General features: G+C 49.5%; 2 pseudogenes; both read left to right on the top strand.

Annotated features, from left to right (window-relative positions):
• The first annotated feature begins 217 nt into the window (after positions 1-217).
• On the top strand, positions 218-2,282 carry LOC129530188 (double homeobox protein 4-like protein 4; annotated as a pseudogene).
• Positions 2,283-5,554: 3,272 nt separating this feature from the next.
• LOC129530187 (double homeobox protein 4-like protein 4) lies at positions 5,555-6,309 on the top strand (annotated as a pseudogene).
• The last annotated feature ends 17,238 nt before the right edge of the window (positions 6,310-23,547 follow it).

Below are 23,547 nucleotides of genomic sequence, written 5' to 3'. Positions count from 1 at the left end.
TGATCATGCAGAAATATGTCACAGTGCCCCCATAGGCAGATCCAACACAAGAGTTACATCACCTGGGTGATCAGTGTAGAGATATGTCACAATGCCCCCATAGACAGAGCCTAGACAAAAGTCCCATCACCTGGGTGATCAGTGCAGAGATATGTCACAAAGCCCCTGTAGGCAGAGACTAGACAAGAGTTACATCACTTTGTTGATCAGTTCAGAGATGTGTCATGCTGACTGTTTGCTATCGGAGCCCTGCGGGCACCCGGAAACATGCAGGGAAGGGTGGAAGACTGGCATAGTGCCTTCGCTCTCCTTGCCAGTTTCCAAACCGGCCACACTGCAGACTCCCCATGTTGCCGCACACGAGAATCCATCGTCAGGCCATCACGCCGGGGAGACATCTTCTCTCTGGCGTCTCGCGCTGGTCTCCTACGTGGAAATGAACAAGAGCCACACGCCTGCATGTGTGAGACTGTCCCGGCAACGGCGACACCCACAGACACGGCCTCCTTCACGGAGAAAGGGCCTGGAATACTCAAGACTCCCATGGAGGTTCAGTTCCACACTCCCCTCGACCCTCCCAGGCTGGTTTCTCCCTGCTGAAGATGCGTGGGATCCCAGAGAGTGGCTTCCAGTTCCTGCGGGATTCCTGGAGAGGTCCGGAAAGCCAGCCCCCGAAACGCGCCACCCTCACCCCTTCCCCCTCGCTCCCTTCCTCTTTGTCTCTCTGGTACCACCACCTCCATCACCACGCACTCTCCCCCAACCCACCACCCCTCGGCCACAGGCCTGGACTCCCTGGGACCCTGCCAGGGTGGGGCGGGCTGTCCCAGGGCTCACCGCCATTCATGAAGTGGTGGAGCCTGCCTGCCTGCGGGCCTTTATGAGTCGCTTGCTGACTGTCCGGGCAGGCCTTGTGGCTGCACCTGCCGCAGTGCATAGGCTGGCTGAGGTGCACGGGAGCCCGCCGGCCTCTCTGTGCCTGTTTCCATCTGTGAAATTCGGGCCAGGGCTCCCCGCGACGGCCCTCGCGACAACTTCGGACAGCACCCTCCCCGCAGAAGCCCGGGGACGGGGATGGCGAAGGAGACTCGTTTGGACCCCGAGCCAAAGGGAGGCCCTGCGAGCCTGCTTTGAGCGGAACCCGTACCCAGACATCACCACCCGAGAACGGCTGGCCCAGGCCATCGGTATTCCATAGCCCAGGGTCCAGATTTGGTTTTAGGATGAGAGGTCACGCCAGCTGAGTCAGCACCAGCGGGATCTCGGCCCTGGCCCGGGAGACGAGGCCCGCAAGAAGGCAGGCCAAAGCGGACTGCCTTCACCGGATCCCAGACCGCCCTGCTCCTCCGAGCCTTTGAGAGTGATCACTTTCCAGGCATCGCCGCCAGGGAAGAGCTGGCCAGAGAGACGGGCCTCCCGGAGTCCAGGATTCAGATCTGGTTTCAGAATCGAAGGGCCAGGCACCAGGGACAGGCTGGAAGGGCGCCCACGCAGGCAGGCGGCCTGTGCAACGCGGCCCCGTGCGGGTGTCACCCTGCTCCCTCATGGGTCGCCTTCGCCCACACCGGCGCGCGGGGCACGGGGCTTCCCGCACCCCACGTGCCCTGCGTGCCTGGGCTCTCCCACAGAGGGCTTTCATGAGCCAGGGAGCGAGGGCCGTCCCCATGCTCCAGCCGAGCCAGGCCGCGCCGGCAGAGGGGATCTCTCAACCTTCCCCGGCACGCGGGGATTTTGCCTACGCCGCCCCGTCTCCTCCAGAAGGGGCGCTCTCCCACCCTCAGGCTCCTCGGTGGCCTAGGCACCCGGACAAAACCTGGGAGGACCAGGACCCGCAGCATGACGGCCTGCCGGGCCCTTGCATGGTGGGACAGTCTGGGCACACACAAGCGGGACCACAGGGCCAAGGTGTGCTTGTGCCACCTGCGTACCAGGGCAGTCCGTGGTTGGGCTGGGGTCGGGGTCAACAGGTCGCCGGGGTGGCATGAGAACCCCAAGTCGGGGCAGCTCCACCTCGCCAGCCCACGCCCCAGGAGGCCTCCGCGTGGCAGGGGCAGATGCAAGGCATCCCGGCGCCCTCCCAGGCGTCCAGGAGCCGGGCCCTCATCTGCACTCCCCTCCGGCTTGCTGCTGGATGAGCTCCTGGCGAGCCCGGAGTTCTGCAGCGGGCACAAACTTTCCTAGAAATGGAGGCCCCAGGGGAGCTGGAGGCCTTGGAAGAGGCCGCCTCGCTGGAAGCACCCCTCAGCGAGGAAGAATACGGGGCTCTGCTGGAGGAGCTTTAGGGCGCGGGGTTGGGACGGGGTCGGGTTGGGGCAGGGCGGTGGCCTCTCTTTCATGGGGAACACCTGGCTGGCTATGGAGGGGCGTGTCTTCCCCCTGCCCCCTCCACTGGGCTGACTCGCCTGGGATTCCTGATTTCTAGGTCTAGGCCCCTGAGAGACTCCACACAGCGGAGAACTGCCATTGTTTCCTGGGCATCCCGGGGATCCCAGATCCATCCCAGGTACCAGCAGGTGGGCCGCCTACTGCGCACGCGCGGGTTTGCGGGCAGCCGCCTGGGCTGTGGGAGCAGCCCGGGCAGAGCTCTCATGCCTTTCCACCACACCACCACAGCCTGACCACCCCCTCACCAGCCCCAACCCCCACCCCCGAAAATGCTTCCTCCCCTGGGCTGGGTGGAGACCCCTTTCCCTCGAAACACTGGGCTTGTGCAGTGTCCAGGCCTGACACCCCTCCGGCGGCTCACCTCCTCTGTGCCTCCGCGCCAACATCGCCCGCCCACCCGTGCCCCTGCAGCTTCCCAGCTGCCATCATGGAGCGCCTGGCGGCGGAAAGCAGACCTCTAGCTCTCTTTGCCGGCCTCCTGGCTAGACCTGAGCTCATTGCACACCCTGGCTGACGTGCAAGGGAGCCCGCTGGCCTCTCTGTGCCCTTGTGCATCCGTGAAATTCCGGCTGAGGCTCTCCCAACACCTTCCGACGCTCTTTCGTCAAAGCCTGGAAAATAGTTATATATCCTGGATGATCAGTTCAGAAATATGTCACAATGCACCCTCGCTGTGGAGCCTAGAGAAGATTTGCATCATTTGTGTGATCAGTGTAGAGATATATCACAATGTCCCCTGTACAAAAAGCCTGGAAATGATTTACATGACTTTGGTGATCGGTTCATAGGTATGTGAGAAATCCCCAGTAGGCTGAACCTAGACAAGGGTTACATCACTTAGGTGATCAGTGTAGAGATATGTGAAAATTCCCATGTAGACAGAGCCTAGAGAAGTGTTACATCACCTAGTGATCAGTGCAGGGGTAAGTCGTAAAGCGTGCTGCAGGCAGAGTGTAGACAAGTGTTTCCTCCCTGGTGTGATCAGTGCAGATATGTCACAAAGCCCCTGTAAGCAGAACCTTGACAAGGGTTACATCGCCTGTTTGATCAGTGGAAATGTATATCACAAAGCCCCCTGTAGGCAAAGCCCAAACAATTGTTACATCACCTGGGTGAGCAGTGGAGAGATCTGTCACAATGCCCCTGTAGGCAGAGCTTAGACAAAGGTTACATCACCGGGGTTATCAGTGCAGAGATATGTCAAAACTCTCCTGTAGGCTGAACCTAGAAGTGAGTTACATCAACGGGGTGATCAGTGCAGAGATATGTGAGAGTTCCCATGTAGGCAGAGCCTAGACAACTGTTACATCACCTAGGTTATCAGTGCAGGTATAAGTCATAAAGCCTTCTGTAGGCAGAGCGTAGACAAGAGTTCCATCCCCAGGGTGATTAGTGCAGAGCTGTGTCACATAGCCCCTGTAGGCAGAGCCTAGACAAGAGTTTCATCACTTGGTTGATCAGTTCAGAGATGTGTCACAATGTCCATGTAGGCAGATCTAAGGCAAGAGTCCATCACCTGGTGATCAGTGCAGAGATATGTACCAATGTCCCCTGTAGGCAGTGCCTAGACAAGAGTTGCTTCACCTCAGAGATCAGTGCATAGATATGTCACAAATCCTTCTGTGGGCAAAGCCCATACAAGGCTTACATCACCTAGGTGATCAGTGCAGTGATAAGTCACACAAATCCCTGTAGACAGAGCCTAGACAAGAGTTACATCACCTTGGTGATCAGTGCAGATATTTGACACAATGCCCCCATAGACAGAGCCTAGATAAGACTTCCATCACCTGGGTGATCAATGCAGAGATATGTCACAATGCCACTGTAGGCAGAGCCTAGAAAAGAGTTACATGACCTAGGTGATCAGTGCAGAGATATGTGGCAATGTCCCTGTAGGCAGAGCCTTGATAAGTGATACATCACCTGGGTGATCATTCCAGGGATATGTCACAAAGCACCCTGTAGGCAGATCCTAGAGAAGAGTTATATCACTGGGTGATCAGTGCAGAGATAAGTCACAATGCCACTGTAGGCAGAGCCCAGACAAGAGTTACATGACCTAGGTGATCAGTGCAGAGATACGTGGCAATGTCCCTGTAGGCAGAGCCTTGACAAGTGGTACATCACCTGGGTGGTCATTGCAGGGATATGTCATAAAGCACGCTGTAGGCAGATCCTAGACAAAAGTTACATCATCTGGGTGATCAGTGCAGTGATGTGTCACAATGCCATGTAGCCAGAGCCTAGACTAAAGTTACAGCACCTGGGAGATCAGTGCAGAGATATGTCACAATGTCCCCAGTAGGCAAAAACCAGGCAAGAGTTGGATCACCTCGCGATCAGTTCAGAGATATGTCTCAATCCCCCTGAGGGCACAGCCTAGACAACAGTTACATCACCTCGGTTGACAGTGCAGAGATATGTCAAAATGCCCCTGTAGGCAGAGCCTACACAAGTGTTACATCACTTAGGTGATCAGTGCAGAGATATGTCACAATACCCCCTGTAAGCAGAGCCTAGAAAAGAGTTACAACACCTTGGAGATCAGTGCAGAGATCTGTCACAATGCCCCTTTAAGCAGAGCCTAGACAACAGTTACATCACCTGAGAGATCAGTGCAGAGATCTGTCACAATGCCCCTTTAGGCAGAGCTTAGACCAGAGTTACATCACCTGGGTGATCGGTGCAGAGATATGTCACAATGCCCCCATAGGCAAATCCAAGACAAGAGTCCATCACCTGGGTGATCAGTGCAGAAATATGTGACAATGCCCCCAGTGGGCAGAGCCTAGAGAAGAGTCCCATCACCTGGGTGATCAGTGCAGACATATTTCTCAATGCCCCTGCAGGCAGAGCGTAAGCAAGAGTTACATCACCTAGATGATCAGTGCAGATATATGTCACAGGCCCCATATAGGCAGAGCCTGGACAAGAGTTACATCACCTCGGTGATCAATGCAGTGATATGTCACTATGTCCCGTAGGCAGAGCCTAGTCAAGCCTCACATCACCTGGGTGATCAGTGCAGAGGTATGTCACAAAGCCCCCATACACAGAGCCTAAACAAGAGTCCCATCACCTGGGTGATCAGTGCAGAGATATGTCACAAAGCCCCTGTAGGCAGAGACTAGACAAGAGTTACATCACTGTGTTGATGAGTTCAGAGATGTGTCATGCTGACTGTTTGCTATCGGAGCTCTGTGAGCACCCAGAAACGGGGATTTCCTCACCCCACGTGCCCTGCGCAACTGAGGCTCTCCCACAGGGGGCTTTCGTGAGCCAGGGAGCGAGGGCCATCCCCGTGCTCCAGCCCAGCCAGGCCGCGCCGGCAGAGGGGATCTCCCAACCTACCCCGGCACTTGGGGATTTTGCTTACTCCGCCGCGGCTCCTCCGGAAGGGGCGCTCTCCCACCCTCAGTCTCCTCGGTAGCCTCCGCACCTGGGCAAAAGCCGGGAGGACGGGGACCCACAGCACGACAGCCTGCCGGGCCCTTGCGTGGTGGGACAGCCTGGGCCCGCTCAAGCAGTGCCACAGGGCCAAGGTGTGCTTGTGCCACCGGCGTACCAGGGGAGTCCGTGGTGGGGCTGGGGTCGGGGTCCCTAGGTCGCCGGGGTGGCATGGGAACCCCAAGCTGGGGCAGCTCCACCTCGCCAGCCCGCGCCCCCAGTGGCCTCCACGCTGCAGGGGCAAATACAAGGCATCCCGGCGCCCTCCCAGGCGCTCCAGGAGCTGGCAGCTCGTCTGCACTCCCCTCCGGCCTGCTGCCGGATGAGCTCCTGGAGAGCCCGGAATGTCTGCAGCAGGCGCAACCTTTCCTAGAAACGGAGGTCCCGGGGGAGCTGGAAGCCTTGGAAGAGGCGGCCTCGCTGGAAGCACCCCTCAGCGAGGAAGAATACGGGGCTCTGCTGGAGGAACTTTAGGATGCGGGGTTGGGACAGGGTCGGGCCAGGGCAGGGCAGTGGCCTATCTTTCGCGGGGAACCCCTGGCTGGCTATGGAGGGGTGTGTCTTCCCCCCGACCACTCCACCGGGCTGACCGGCCTGGGATTCCTGCCTTCTAGGTCTAGGCCCGGTGAGAGACTCCACACAGCAGAGAAATGCCATTCTTTCCTGGGCATCCCGGGGATCCCAGAGCAGGCCCAGGTACCAGAAGTTAGGCCGCCTACTGGGCACGCGCGGGTTTGGGGGCAGCCACCTGGGCTGTGGGAGCAGTCCGGGCAGAGCTCTCATGTCTTTCCCCAAGCCAACCCCGCCTGACCACCACCACCACACCCCCACCACGCACCCCTGGAAAATGCGTCCTCCCCTGGGCTGGGTGGAGACCCCCGTCCTGCGAAACACCGGGCCCGAGCAGCGTCCAGGCCTGACACCCCTCCGGCGGCTCGCCTCCTCTGCACCTCCGCGCCACCATCGCCCGCCCGCCCGTGCCTCTGCAGCCTCCCAGCTGCCATCATGGAGTGCCTGGCGGCAGAACGCAGACCTCTAGCTCTCTTTGCCGGCCTCCTGGCTAGACCTGAGCTCATTGCGCACCCCGGCTGACGTGCAAGAGAGCCCGCTGGCCTCTCTGTGCCTTTTTCCGTCTGGGAAATTCCAGCTGAGGCTCTCCCAACACCTTCCGACGCTCTTTAGTCAAAGCCTGGAGAATAGTTACATCTCCTGGATGATCAGTTCAGAAATATGTAGCAATGCCCCCTCCCTGCGGAGCCTAGAGAAGATTTGCATCATTTGTGTGATCAGTGCAGAGATATATCACAATGTCCCCCGTACAAAAAGCCTGGAAATGATTTACATCACCTCGGTGATCAGTGCATAGGTATGTCAGAAATCTCCAGTAAGCTGAACCTAGAGAAGGGTTACATCACTTAGGTGATCAGTGTAGAGATATGTGAAAACTCCCGTGTAGACAGAGCCTAGACAAGTGTTACATCACCTAGTGATCAGTGCAGGGATATGTCGTAAAGCCTCCTGTAGGCAGAGTGTAGACAAGTGTTTCCTCCCTGGTGTGATCAGTGCAGAGATATGTCACAAAGCCCCTGTAAGCAGAACCTTGACAAGGGTTACATCACCTGTTTGATCAGTGGAAATGTATATCACAAAGCCCCCTGTAGGCAAAGCCCAGACAATTGTTACATCACCTGGGTGAGCAGTGGAGAGATCTGTCACTATGTCTCCAGTAGGCAGAGCCTAGAAAAGAGTTACATCACCTGGGTGATCAGGGCAGAGTTATGTCACAGTGTCCCCTGTAAGCAGATCCCAGAAAAGAGTTGCATCACCTCGGTGATCAGTGCACAGATATGTCTCAATGCCCCCTGTTGGCGAAGCCAACACAAGAGTTACATCATCTCGGTGATCAGTGCAGTGATATGTTAAAATGCCCCTGTAGGCAGAGCCTAGACAAGAGTTACATCACCTGGGTGATCAGTGCAGAGATATCTCACAATACACCCTGTAAGCAGAGCCTAGAAAAGAATTACATCACCTGGGTTATCAGTATAGAGTTATGTCTATACTGGGTTATCAGTATAGAGTTAAATCCCACTGTAGGCAAAGCCAAGACAAATTTTACATCACCTCAGCGATCAATGCAGAGATATGTCCCAATGTCCCTCTAGGCAGAGCTTAGACAAGAGTCACATCTCCTGGGTGATCAGTGCAGAAATAAGTCACAATGCCCCTTAGGCAGAGCCTAGACAAGAGTTACATAACCCTGGTGATCCGTGCAGAGTGATGTCACAACGCCCTCTGTAGGCAGAGACTAGAAAAGAGTTACATCACCTGGGTGATCAGTGCAGAGATATGTCATAATGCCCCCTGTCGGCAGAGCATACAGAAGAGTTGCATCACCTGGATGATCCGTGCAGAGATATGTCATAATGTCCCCTATAGGCAGATCATAGAGAAGAGTTGCATCACCTGGGTGATCAGTGCAGAGATATGTCACAATGTCCCCTGTAGGCAAAGGCTAGGCAAGAGTTACATCACCTTTGTCATCAGTTCAGGGATATTTGAAAACGCCCATGTAGGCAGAGCCTAGACAAGAGTTACATCACCTAGTTCATCAGTGCAGAGATATTTCACAATACCCCTTGTAGGCCGATCCTAGACAAGAGTTGAATCACCTGGGTGATCAGTGCAGAGGTATTTCACAATGCCCCCTTTGGGCAGAGGATAGACAAGAGTTACATCACCTAGGTGATCAGTGCAGAGATTTGTCAAAATTCCTTGTAGGCAGTGCTTATAAAAGTGTTACATCACCTAAGTGATCAGTGCAGAGATATGTCACAAAGCTCCTGTAGACAGAACTTAGATGAGTTACGTCACCTGGGTGATCAGTGCAAAGGTATGTCAGAAAGCCCCCTGTAGGCAAAGTCTAGACAATAGTTACATCACTTGGGTGATCAGTGCAGAGATCTCTCACAATTCCCCTGTAGGCAGAACTTATACAACGGTTACATCACCTGGGTTATCAGTGCAGAGATATGTCACAATGCCCCCATAGGCAGATCCAAGACAAGAGTCTGTCACCTGGATGATCAGAGCAGTAATATGTCACAATGCCCCCTTAGGCAGAGCCTAGACAAGAGTTCCCTCCCCAGGGTGATCAGTGCAGAAATGTGTCACAAAGCCCCTGTAGGCAGAGCCTAGACAAGAGTTTCATCACGTGGTTGATCAGTTCAGAGAAGTGTCACAATGTCCATGTAGGCAGATGTAAGCCAAGGGTCCATCACCTGGGTGATCAGTGCAGAGATATGTACCAATGTCCCCTGTAGACAGTGCCTAGACAAGAGTTGCATCACCTCAAAGATCAGTGCATAGATATGTCACAAAACCTTCTGTAGTGAAAGCCTATACAAGGCTTACATCACCTAGGTGATCAGTGCAGTGATATGTCACAAAAATCCCTGTAGACAGAGCCTAGACAAGAGTTACATCACGTGGGTGATCAGCGCAGATATTTGACACAATGCCCACATAGACAGAGCCTAGACAAGACATCCATCACCTAGGTGATCAGTGCAAAGATATGTCACAAATCCCTCTTTAGGCAGAGTATAGAGAAGAGTCCCATCACCTGGGTGATCATTGCGGAGATATGTCACAATGCCCTCTGTAGGCAGAGAGTGGACAAGAGTTACATAACCTAGGAGATCTGTGCAGAGCTATGTCAAAACGCCCCTGTAGGCAGAGCCTAGAAAAATGTTACATCACCTGGGTGATCATTGCAGAGATACGTCACAATACCCCCAGTAGGTGGAGCCTAGACAAGAGTTACATCACCTGGGTGATCAGTGCAGAGATACGTCACAATGCCCCCTGTAGGTGGAGCCTAGAGAAGAGTTGCATCACCTGGGTGATCAGTACCGAAATATGTCACAGAGCCCCTGCAGGCAGAGCCTAAAAAACGGTTACATCTCCTGGGTCATCAGTGCAGAAATATGTCCCAAAGCCTCTGTAGGCCGAGCCTAGACAAGAGATACATCTCCTGTGTGATCAGTGCAAAGATATGTCAGAAAGCCCCCTGTAGACAAATCCCAGAAAATTGTTACATCACCTGGGTGATCAGTGGAGATATCTGTCACAATTCCCCTTTAGGCGCAGCTTAGACAAGCGTTACATCACATGAGTGATCAGTGCAGAGATATGTCACTGTGCCCCCATAGGCAGATCCAAGACAAGAGTCCATCACCTGGGTGATGCAGAAATTTGCCACAATGCCACCAGTAGGCAGATAAAGACAAGTGTTACATCACCTGTGTGATCACTGCAGAGATATGTCACAACGCCCCTGTAGGCAGAGCCTAGACAAGAGTCCCATCACCTGGGTGATCAGTGCAGAGTTATGTCACAATGTCCCCTTTTGGCAGAGCCTAGACATGGGTTACATCACCTGGGTGATCAGTGCAGAGATGTCACAAGCCACCTGTAGCCAGAGCCTAGAAGAGTGTTACATCAGCTGTGTGATCAGTGCAGTGACATGTCACAATGTCCCTGTAGCCATATACTTGACAAAAGTGACATCACCTGGGTGATCAGTGCGGAGATATGTCACAATGTCTCCAGTTGGCAGAGCCTGGACAAGAGTTACATCACCTGGGTGATCAGGGCAGAGATATGTCACAATGCCCCCTATAGGCATAGCCTGGACAAGAGTTATATCACCTCGGTGATCAATGCAGTGATATGTCACTATGCCCCAGTAGGCAGAGCCTAGTCAAGCGTTACATCACCTGGATCATCAGTGCAGAGATATGTCACAAAGCCCCCATACGCAGAGCCTAGACAAGGGTCCCATCACCAGGGTGATCAGTGCAGAAATATGTCACAATGCCCCCTAGGTAGATCCAACACAAGAGTTAAATCACCTCGGTTATCATTGTATAGGTATGTCAAAATGCCCCCGTTGGCAGAGCCTAGACAAAAGTCCCATCACATGGGTGATCAGTGCAGAGATGTGTCAAAAAAGCCCTTGTAGGCAGAACCTAGACATGTGTTTCATCAGCTGGGTGATCAGTGCAGAGATATGTGACAAGGCGCCTTTAAGCAAAGCCTAGACAATAGTTACATCATCTGAGTGATCAATGCTGTGATATGTCACTATGCCCCAGTAGGCAGAGACTAGTCAAGGGTTTCATCACGTAGGTGATCAGTGCAGAGTTATGTCACAAAGCCCCCATACACAGAGCCTGGAAAAGAGTCTGATCACCTGGGTGATCGGTGCAGAAATGTGTTGCAATGCCCCCATAGGCAGATCCAACACAAGAGTTATATCACCTGGGTGGTCAGTGTAGAGATATGTCACAATGCCCCCGTAGGCAGAGCCTAGACAAAAGTCCCATCACCTGGGTGATCAGAGCAGAGATATGTCAAAAAGCCCCTGTAGGCAGAGCCTAGACAAGGTTTACATCACTTGGTTGATAAGTTCAGAGATGTGTCACAATGCCCATGTAGGCAGAGCCTAGAAAAGAGTTACATCACCTGGGTGATGAATGCAGTGATACGTCAAAATGCCCCTGTAGGCAGAGCCTAGACAAGAATTAAATCATCTAAGTGATCAATGCAGTGATACGTCAAAAAAAATCCTTTCAGACAGAGCCTAAACAAGAGTTACATCACCTGGGTGATCAGTGTAGATATTTGACACAATGCCCCATAGACAGAGCCTAGACAAGACTTCCATCACCTGGTTGATCAGTGCAGAGATGTGTCACAAAGACCCCTGTAGGCAGAGCCTAGAGAAGAGTTGCATCACCTAGGTGATCAGTGCAGGGATATGTCACAATACCCCCGTAGGTGAGGGCTGGACAAGAGTTACATCACCTGGGTGATCAGTGAAGTGATACATCAAAATGCCTCTGTAGGCAGAGCCTAGACGAGAGTTACATCATCTAGGTGATCAGTGCAGTGATATGTCACAAAAATCCCTGTAGACAGAGCCTAGACAAGACTTCCATCACCTGGGTGATCTGTGCAGAAATATGTCACAAATCCCCCTCTAGGCAGAGGATAGAGAAAAGTCCCATCACCTGAGTGATCAGTGCAGAGATATGTCATGAAGACCCCTGTAGGCAGAGCGTAGAGAAGAGTCCCATCACCTGTGTAATCAGTGTAGTGATATGTCACAATGCCCCTGTAGGCAGAGAGTAGACAAGAGTTGCATTACCTGGGTGATCGGCAGAGAGATATGTAACAATGCCACCTCAGGGCAAAGCCTAGAAAATAGTTATATTGCCTAGTTGATCAGTGCAGAAGTATGTCACAAAGCACCCTGAAAGTATACCCTAGAGAAGAGTTACATCACCTGGGTGATCAGTGCAGTGATATGTAACAATCTCCCTGTAGGCAGAGCCTAGAAATGGGTTACATCACCTGGGTGATCAGTATAGAGACATGTGGCACATCCCCCTTTACACAAAGCCTAGAAAAGAGTTACATCATCTGGGGAATCAGTGCAGAGATATCTCACAATGCACCCATAGGGAGAGCTTAGACAGGGTTCACATCACCTCAGTGATCAGTGCAGAGGTGTGTCACAATGCCCCCTTAGGCAGAGCCTAGACAAAAGTTACATCACCTGGATGATCAATACAGAGTGATGTCACGAAGCACCTTGTAGGCAGAGCCTAGAGAAGAGTTACATCACCTGCGTGATCAGTGCAGAGATATTTCACAATGCCCCCTGTAAGCAGAGCCTAAAGAAGAGTTGCATCACCTGGGTGATCAGTGCAGAGATATATTACAATGTCCCCTGTAGGCAAAGCCTAGACAAGAGTTACATAACCTCGACGATCACTTCAGAGATATGTCAAAACGCCCCTGTAGGCAGAGCCTAGAAAAGAGTTACAACAACTAGGTGATCAGTGCAGAGATATGTCACAATACCCCCTTTAGGCAGAGTCTAGGCAAGAGTTACATCACCTGGGTGATCAGGGCAGAGATATGTCACAATGCCCCCTGTGGGCAGAGCCCACACAAGAGTTGCATCACCTCGGTGTTCAGTGCAGAGATATGTCTCAATGTCTCCTGTCGGCAAAGCCCAGACAAGAGTTACATTATCTCGGTCATCAGTGCATAGATATGTCAAAATGCCCCTGAGGGCAGAGCCTAGAAAAAATTTACATGACCTGGGTGATCAGTGCAGAGACATGTCACAATGTCCATGAAGGCAGAGCCTAGACAAGAGTTACATCACCTGGGTGATCAGTGCAGAGTGATGTCACACCGCCCTCTGTAGGCAGAGACTAGAGAAAAGTTACCTCACCTGAGAGATCAGTGCAGAGTTATGTCACAACGCCCTCTGTAGGCAAAGACTAGTCAACAGTTACATCACCTGTGTGATCAGTGCAGATATATGTGACTATGTTCCTGTGGCCAGAGCCTAGACAAGAGTTACATCACCTCTGTGATCAGTGCAGAGATATGTCACAATGCCCCCTGTAGGCAGATCCCCGACAAGAGTTGCATCACCTCTGTGATCAGTGCAGTGATAAGTCTCAATGCCCTCTGTCAGCTAAGCCTGTACAAGAGTTACATCATCTTGGTGATCAGTGCAGTGATATGTTAAAATGCCTCTGTAGGCAGAGCCTAACAAGAGTTATATCACCTGGGTGATCAGTGCAGAGATATCTCACAATACCCCTTGTAAGCTGAGCCTAGACAAGAGTTACATCACCTGGGTGATCAATGCAGAGATATGTCAGAAATCCCACTGTAGGCAAAGCCTAGACAAGTGTTACATCACCTCAGTGATCAGTGCAGAGATATGTCCCAATGCTCCTGTAGGCAGAGCTTAGACAAGAGTCACATCTAGATGATCAGTGCAGAGATACGTCACAATGCTCCCATAGGCAGAGCCTAGACAAGAGTTACATAACCCGGATGATCCGTGTAGAATGATGTCACAAAGCCTTCTGTAGGCAGAGATTGGAAAAAAGTTACTACACCTGGGTGATCAGTGCAGAGATATGTCACAACGACGCCTGTAGGCAGAGCATAGAGAAAAGTTGCATCACCTGGGTGATCAGTGAAGAGATATGTCACAATGTCCCTTGTAGGCAAAGCCTAGGCAAGAGTTACATCACTTTTGTCATAAGTTCCGAGATATGTCAAAACGCCCCTGTAGGCAGAACCTAGACAAGAGTTGTATCACCTGGGTGATCAGTGCAGAGATATTTCACAATGCCCCGTGTAGGCAGAGGGTAGACAAGAGTTACATCACCCAGGTGATCAGTGCAGACATATTTCATAATACCTCCTGTCAGCAGATCCTAGAAAAGAGTTGCATCACCTGGGTGATCAGTGCAGAGATATTTCACAATGCCCCCTGTAGGCAGAGGGTAGATCAGGGTTTCATCACCTAGGTGATCAGTACAGAGGTTTGTCAAAATTCCCTTTAGGCAGTGCTTATAAAACTGTTATGTCACCTAGGTGATCAGTACAGAGATATGTCAAAAAGCCCCCTGTAGGCAGAGCCTAGACAAGAATTCTCTCCCCGGGATGATCAATGCAGAGATATGTCACAAGGCCGCTGTAGGCAGAGCTTAGATGAGTTACTTTACCTGGGTGATCAGTGCAAAGATATGTCACAAAATCCCCTGTAGGCAAAGCCTAGACAATTGCTACTTCACTTGGGTGATCAGTGGAGAGATCTCTCACAATTCCCCTGTAGGCAGAGCTTATACAACATTTACATCGCCTGGGTGATCAGTGCAGAGATATTTCACAGTGCCCCCATAGGCAGATGCAAGACAAGAGTCCGTCACCTGGATGATCAGTGCAGAAATACATCACAACGCCCTCATATGCAGAGCCTGGACAAAAGCCCCATCACATGGATGATCAGTGCAAAGTTATGTCACAAAGCAACTTTAGGCAGATCCTAGACAAGGGTTACATCACCTGGGTGATCAGTGCAGAGATATATCACAATGCCACTGTAGGCAGAGCCTAGACAAGAGATGCATGACCTATATGATCAGTGCAGAGATACATAGCAAAGCCCTTGTAGGCAGAGCTTTGACAAGTGGTACATCACCTGGGTGATCATTGCAGGGATATGTCACAAAGCACCCTGTAGGCGGATCCTAGACAAGAGATACATCAACTGGGTGATCAGTGCAGAGATATGTCACAAGCCCCCCGTACACAGAGCGTAGACAAGAGTTATATCACCTGGGTGATCAGTGCAGTAATATGTCACAATGCCATGCAGCCAGAGCTTAGACAAAAGTTACATCACCTGGGAGATTAGTGCAGAGATATGTCACAAAGCCCCCAGTAGGCAGAGCCCAGACAAAAGATGGATCACCTTGGGATCAGTGCAGAGATATGCCTCAACCCCCCTGTGGGCACAGCCTAGAGAAGAATTACATCACCCCGGTTAACAGTGCAGAGATATGTCAAAATGCCCCTGTAGGCAGAGCCCACACAAGTGCTACATCACTTACGTTATCAGTGCACAGATATGTTACAATATCCCCTGTAAGCAGAGCCTAGACAACAGTTACATCACCTGGGTGATCAGTGTAGACATATGTGACAAGGCCCCTTTAAGCAGAGCCTAGACAATAGTTACATCAGCTGAGTGATCAGTGCAGAGATCTGTCACAATACCACTTTAGACAGAGCTTAGACTAGAGTTACATCACCCGGGTGATCAGTGCAGAGATATGTCACAATGCACCCATGGGCACATCCAAGACAAGAGTCCGTCACCTGGGTGATCAGTGCAGAAATATGTGACAATGCCCCCAATAGGCAGAGCCTAGAGAAGAGTCCCATCACCTGGGCGATCAGTGCAGAGTTATGCCACAAAGCCCCCTGTAGGCAGAGCCTAGACAAGACTTACATCACCTGGTTGATCAGTAAAGAGATATTTCACAATGCCCCTGCAGGCAATGTGTAACGAAGAGTTACATCAACTAGATGATCAGTGCAGAGATATGTCACTGGGCCTTCTATAGGCACAGCCTTGACAAGAGTTACATCACCTTGGTGATCAATGCAGTGATATGTCACCATGGCCCAGAAGGCACAGTCTAGTCAAGCGTTTCATCACCTGGGTGATCAGTGCAGGGATATGTCACAAATCCCCCATATACAGAGCCTAGAAAAGAGTCCCATCACCTGGGTGATCAGTGCAGAAATATGTCACGATGCCCCCTAGGCAGATCCAACACAAGAGTTACATCACCTGGGTGATCAGTGAAGGGATATGTCACAATGCCATCGTAGGCAGAGCCTAGACAAAAGTCCCATCACCTGGGTCACCAGTGCAGAGATAGGTCACAATGCCCCCATACACAGAGCCTATAAAATACTCTCATCACCTGCACTGCAGCCTGTGTGACAGAGGGAGACCCTGTTGAAAGAAAGGAGTGGAATGGAAGGGATTGGATTGGAATGGAATGGATTGGAGTGGAGTGGAGTGGAATTGAGTGGAGTGGAGTGGAGTGCAGTGGAATGGAATGGAATGGAATGGTGAAATGAAAAGTGAGCTGAGATTGTGCCACTGCACACCAGCCTGGGTGACAGAGTGAGATACTGTCAAAAGAAAGTACTGGAATGGAATGGAGTGGAATGGAATGGAATGGAATGGAGTGGAATGGAATGGAATGGAGTTGGGAGCAGTGGAGTGGAGTGGAGTAGAAAGGAGTGGAATGGAATGGGATGGAAAGAAAAGGACTGGAGTGGACCGGACTGGGGAGAAGTGGAGTGGAATGGATTGGATTGGAGTGGAGTGGAGTGGAATTTAATGGAGTAGAATGCAATGGAATGGTGAAATGAAATGTGAGCTGAGATTCTGCCACTGCACTCCAGGCTGGGTGACAAAGTGAGATACTCTCGAAAGAAAGGAATGGAATTGAATGCAGTGGAATGGAATGGAATGGATTGGAGTGGAGTGGAGTGGAGTGAAGTCAAGTAGAGTGCAATCAAGACGAATGGAAAAAGATGGCATGGAATGGAATGAAGAGGAGTGGAGTGGGGTGGAGTGGAGTGCAGTAATATGGAGCAGAATGGAATGGGATGGAGTCGAATATAGTGGAGTGGAGTGCAGTGGAGTGGAGAGGGCTGGAATGGACTGGAATGGAATCGGGTGTAATGGAATGTAGTGCAGTGCAGGGGACTGCAGTGGAACAGAGTGGAATGGAACGGAATGGAATGGAATAGAATAGAATGGAAAGGACAGGAATGGAAGGGAATGCAATGCAATGGAATGGAATGGAATGGAACGGAGCGGAACGGAACGGAATGGAACGGAACGGAACGGAATGGAATGCAGTGGAATGCAATGGAATAGAATGAAATGCAATGGAAAAGAATGAAATGCAATGGAAAGATGACATATAATGTGAGCTGAGATTGTGCCACTGCACTCCAGCCAGGGTGACACAGTGATATCCTGTCGAAAGAAATGAATGGAATGCAACGGAGTGGAATGGAGTGGAGTGGAATGGAAAGGGAAGGAGTGGGACGGAATGGAGTGGAGTGGAGTGAAATAGAGTGGAGTGGAATGGGATGGAATGGAATGCAATGGAATGGTGAAAAGAAATGTCAGCTGAGGCTGTGCCACTGCACTCCAGCCTTTGTGAGAGAGTGTCTTCCTGTGGAAAGAAAGGAATGGAATGGAACGGAGTGGAATGGAATGCAGTGGAGTGGAGTGGAATGCAGTGGAGTGGAGTGGAGTAGAGTGGAATGGAATGGATTGGAGTAGAGTGGAGTGGAATGGAGTGTCATGCAGTGGAGTGGAATGGAGTGGCATGGAGTGGAATGCAGTGGAGTGGAGTGGAATGGAGAGGAGTGGACCGGAGTGGAGAAGAGTGGAATGAAATGGAGTGGAGTGGAATGGATTGACATGGATTGGAATGGAGTGGAGTGGACCGGAGTGGAACGGAAACGAGTGGGGTTGAGTGGAAGGGAATGGAATGGAAAGGAATGCAGTGGAATGGAATAGAATGAAATGGTGAAAATAAATGTGTGACACAGGGAGATCCTGTTGAAAGAAAGGAGTGGAATGGAAGGGATTGGAATGGAATGGAATGGAATCGATTGGAGTGGAGTGGAATGGAATTGAGTGCAGTGGAGTGCAGTGCAGTGGAATGGAATGGAGTGGAAAGGTGAAATGAAAGGTGAAATGAAAGTGGAAAGGTGAAATGAGCTAAGATTGTGCCACTGCATACCAGCCTGGTTGATAGAGTGAGATACTGTCAAAAGAAAGGAATAGAATGGAATGGAATGGAGTGGAACGGAACGGATTGGAGTGGAGTGGAGGGGAGTGGAGTGGAAAGGAGTGGAATGGAATGGGATGGAATGGAAAGGACAGGAATGGACTGGAATGGAATGGAGTGGAGTGGAATGTACTGGAGTGGAGTGGAGTGTAATTGAAAGGAAGAGAATGGAATGGAATGGTGTAATGTAATATGAGCTGAGATTGTGCCACTACACTCCAGGCTGGGTGACAGAGTGAAATACTCTCGAAAGAAAGGAAAGGAATGGAATGCAGTGTAATGGAATGGAATGGAGTGGACTGGAGAGGAGTGGAGTGGAGTGAAGTGGAGTGGAGTGGAATGGAATGGAATGGAGTGGAATGGAATGGAATGGAATGGAATGGAATGGAATGGAATGGAATGGAATGGAATGGAGTGCAGTGGAGTGGAGTGGAATGGAATGGAATGGAATGGAATGGAATGGAATGGAATGGAATGGAATGGAATGGAGTGGGATAGAATGCAATGGAAATGAATTGAATGGAAATGGAATGGTGAAATAAATCTGTGCTGAGGTTGTGCCACTGCGTTATACCCTGTGTGAGAGAGGGAGATCTTGTCAAAAGAAAGGAGTGGAGTGGAAGAGATTGGAATTGTATGGAATGGAATAGGTTGGAGTGGAGTGGAGTGGAATTCAGTGGATTGGAGTGTAGTGCAGTGGAATGGAATGGTGAAATGAAAAATGGGATGAGATTGTGCCACTGCACTCCAGCCTGGGTGACAGAGTCAGATCCTGTCAAATGAAAGGAATGCAATCTAAAGGAGTGGAATGGAATGGAATGGAATGGAAAGGACTGGAGTAGAGTGGATTGGAGAGGACAGGAGTGGAATGGAATGGGATGGATGTGAAAGGAGTGGAGTGGAGTGGAATGCAATGGAGTGGAGTGAAATGGAATGGATTGCAATGGAGTGGAGTGGAGTAGAGTGGAATGGAACTGAATGGAATGGAATTGAATGGAATGGTGAAATGAAATGTCAGCTGAGATTGTGCCACTGCTCTCCAGGTTGGGTGATGGAGTGAGATACCCTCGAAAGAAAGGAATGGAATGGAATGCAGTTGAATGGAATGGATTGGAATGGAGTGGACTGGAGTGGAGAGGAGTGGAGTGAAGTGGAGTGGAGTGGAATGGAGAGCAACGGAATGGGATGGAATGAAATGGAATGAAGTGGAGTGGAGTGGGGTGGAGCAGAGTCCAGTGGAATGGAGCAGAATGGAATGGGATGGAGTGGAATGGAGTGGTGTAGAAAGAAGGGGAGTGGAGAGGAGTGGAATGGAGTGGGATGGAATTGGATGTGATGCAATGTAGTGGAGTGGAATGGGATGGAGTGTTGTGGAGTGGAGTGGAGTGGAATAGAATGGAATGGAATATAATGGAATGGAATGGAATGCAATGGAATGAAATGGAATTCAATGGAATGAAATGGAAAAGAATGCAAAGAAATGGAAAGTTGTCATGTAATGTGAGCAGAGACTGTGCCACTGCTCTCCAGCCTGAGTGACACAGTGATATACTGTCAAAAGAAACGAATGGAATGCAATGGAGTGAAGTGGAATGGAATGAAAAGGAGTGCATTGAAGTGGAGTGGAGTGGAGCAGAGTGGAGTGGAGTGGAGGGGAATTGAATGGTAAGGAATGGAATGGTAAGTAATTGAGTGGAGTGTAATGGACTGGAGAGGAATGGAGTGGAGTGGAGTGGAATACCATAGAATGGAATGTAATGGGAGGGAATGGAATGGATTGGAATGGAATGAAATGGAACGGAGTGGAGTGGAATGGAGTGGATTGGAGTGGAATGGAGTGGAGAGGAGTGGAGTGGAGTGGAATGGAATGGAGTGGAATGAAATGGAATGGAGTGGAGTGGAGTGGAAAAGAGTGGAAAAGAGTGGAATGGAATGCGGTGGAATGAAATGGAGTGGAGTGGACTGGAGTAGAGTGAAATGGAATGCAGTGGAATGGAATGAAGTGGAATGGAATGGAATGGAATGAAATGAAATGGAATGAAATGGAGGAAAGGAGTGTGTGGTGAGATTGTGCCACGTGCTACAGACTGTGTGTCAGAGGGAGATTCTGTCAAAAGAAAGGAGTGGAGTGGAAGGGATTGGAATGGAATGGAATGGAATGGAATGGAATGCAGTGGAGTGGAGTGGAGTAGAATTCAGTGGAGTGGAGTGGAGTGCAGTGGAATAGAATGGAATAGAATGAAATGGTGAAGTGAAATGTTAGATGAGATTGTGCCACTACACACAAACCTTGGTGACAGAGTGAGATCCTGTCAAAAGAAAGGAATGGAAAGGAAAGGAGTGGAATATAATGGAATGCAGTGGAATGGAATGGAATGGAGTGGAGTGGAGTGGAATGGAAAGGGTTAGAATGAAACGCAAAGGAACGGAAAGGAGTGGAGTGGAATGGACTGTAGTGGAGTGGAGTGGAGTTGAATGGATTGGAGTGGAGTGGAGTAGAGTGGAGTAGAGTGGAATGGAATGCAATGGAATGGTGAAATGAAATGTGAGCTGGGACTGCGCCACTGCACTGCAGGCTGGGTGACAGAGTGAGATACTTTCAAAAGAAAGGAATAGAACTGAATACAGTGGAATGGAATGGAATGGAGTGGAGTGGACTGGAGTGCAGTGGAGTGGGGTGAAGTAGAGTTGACTCGAATGGAGAGGAATGGAATAGGATGCAATGGAATGGAATGGAATTAAGTGGAGATGAGTGGGGTGGAGAGGATTCTAGTGGAATGGAGCAGAATGGAAAGGGATGGAGTGGAATGGAGCATTGTGGAGTGCAGTGAAGAGGAGAGGAACGGAATGGTGTGGAATGGAATCGGAAATAAAGAAATTTAGTGGAGTGGAGTGGAGTAAAGTAGAACGGAGTGGTATGGAATGGAATGGAATAGAATCAAATGGATTTGAATGGAATGGACTGGAATGGAATGGAATGGACTCGAATGGAACGGAATCGAATGAAATGGAATGCAGTGAAATGTAATTGAATGGAATGGACTCGAATTGAATGGAATGGAATGGAACGGTCTCCAATGCAATGACATCAAAGGGAATAGAATCGGTTGGAATGGAATAGACTCGAATGGAAAGGAATGGAATCGACAGGAATGGAAATGGAATGGACTCGAATTCAATGTACTGCAATGGAATGCAATCGAATGGAATGGAATCAAAATTAATGGACTGGAATGGAATGGTCTCGAATGGAATGGTCCTGAAAGGAAAGGAATGGAATGGAAAAGAATGGAATGGAGTGGGGTGGAATGGAATGGAATAGAATTTAATGGAATGGAATGGAATCGAATGAAATAACCTGGAGTGGAATGGACTTGAATGGAATGTACTCGAATGAAATGGAATGAAATGGAATGTAACAGAATTTAATGGAATGCAATGGATTAGAATGAAAAGGGATTGAATCAAATAAAATGGAATGCAATCGAATGGAAGGGAATGGAATGGAATGGAATAAAATGGAATGGATTCAAATGGAATGGAATGGAATTCAATGGAATGCAATGGAATGGAATGGAATCTAATGGCATGGAAAGGAACGGGATGGAATGGAATGGAATGGAATGGAATGGAATGGAACGGAACGGAAAGGAATGGACTTGAAAGAAATGGAATGGAATGGACTCAAAAGTAATTGACTGCAATCACATGGAATCGAATGGTATGGAATGGAATGGAATGGAATGGATTTGAAAAGAATGGAATGGAAAGAAAAGGAATGGAACGGACTGGAACGAAATGGACTGGAATGAATTGGAATAGAATGGAATGGAAAGGAATATAGTGGAATGCGATGGAATGGACTGGAATGGAATGGAATGGAATGGACTCTAATGGAGTGGAGTGTAATAGAACGGTCCCAAATGGAATCTAATCGAATGGAATGGAACCAAATGGAATGGAAAGAAATGGAATGGAATCAAATGGAAAGGACTGGAATGAAATGTACTGGAATGTAACGGACTCGAACGGAATGGATTGGAATGGAACGCACTCGAAGGGAATGGAATTGAATGGAACGGACTCGAAGGGAATGGAATGGAATGGAACGGAATGGAACGGAACGGAACAGAATGGAACGGATTCTAATAGAATGGCCTAGAATGGAATGGATTCAATAGGATGGACTCAAGTGGAATGTAATCAGATGGAATGCAATCGAACGGGATGGAATCAAATGGAACAGAATCGAATGGAAAGGACTGGAAGGAAACTAAATTCATTAGAGTGGACTCGAATGGAATGGACACGAAAGGAAAGAATCGAATGGAATGGAATAGAATGGAATGCAATCGAATGGAATGCAATGGAATGGAAAGGAATGGAATGGAATCACCTGGAATGGACTTCAATGGAATAGAATCTACTGTAATGGAATGGAATGCAATGCAATGCATTCTATCGGAGTGGACAGGAATGGAATTGACTAGAATGGAATGGACTAGAATGGAATGAACTCAAAAAGAAGGGAATGGAATGGAATGGAATAGAACAGAAAGGAAAGGTATCGAATGGAATGGAATCTAATGTAATGCAATCAAATGGAATGCAATAGAATGCAAACGAATGGAATGGATTGGAATGGAATAGAAAGGAATGGAATTGAATCGAGTGAAATGGATTCGAATGGAACGGAATAGAATGGAATGAAAAAGATTGGAATGCAATGGAATGGAAAGGACTCGAATGCAATAGACTGGAATGGAATGGACTAGAATGAAATGGACAGGAAGGGAATGAACTCTAATGGAATGCAAACGAATGGAATGGAATCAAAAGTAATGGAATCAAATGGAATGAACTGAATGGAATGAAATCGAATGGAATGCACTGGAATGTAATGGACTTGAATTGAATGGAATCGAATATAATGGAATGGGATGGAATGAAAAGAAATGGAACGGAATGGAATCAAATGGAATGGACTCGAATGCAATGCACTGGAATTGAATGGTATTGAGTGGAATGGACTTGAACGGAATGGAATCTAATGTAATAGAATCGAATGCAAAGGAATCGAGTTGAATGGAATTATTGGAATGGACTGCAATGGAATGGACTGGAAAGGAATTGAATCGAATGGAATGGAATAGAATGGAATGGATTGGAATAGAATGGACTCTAAAGGAAGGGAATGAAATGGAATGGTCTCGAAAGGAATGGAATGGAATTTAAGGGAATGGAATGTGTTTGAAAAGAATGGACTCCAAAAGATTCGCTTCGAATAGAATGGAATCGAATGGAATAGACTGGATTGGAATGGACTCAGATGCAATGGACTGGAAAGGAAAGGTCTCGAATGGAAGGTAACAGAATGGAACGTACTCGAATAGAATGGACTCGAATGGAAAGGAATGGAATGGAATGGAATGGA

This window comes from Gorilla gorilla, chromosome Y (assembly GCF_029281585.2).
Source record: "Gorilla gorilla gorilla isolate KB3781 chromosome Y, NHGRI_mGorGor1-v2.1_pri, whole genome shotgun sequence".
Lineage (NCBI taxonomy): Eukaryota > Metazoa > Chordata > Mammalia > Primates > Hominidae > Gorilla > Gorilla gorilla.
This window is presented reverse-complemented; position numbering and strand designations above follow the sequence as displayed.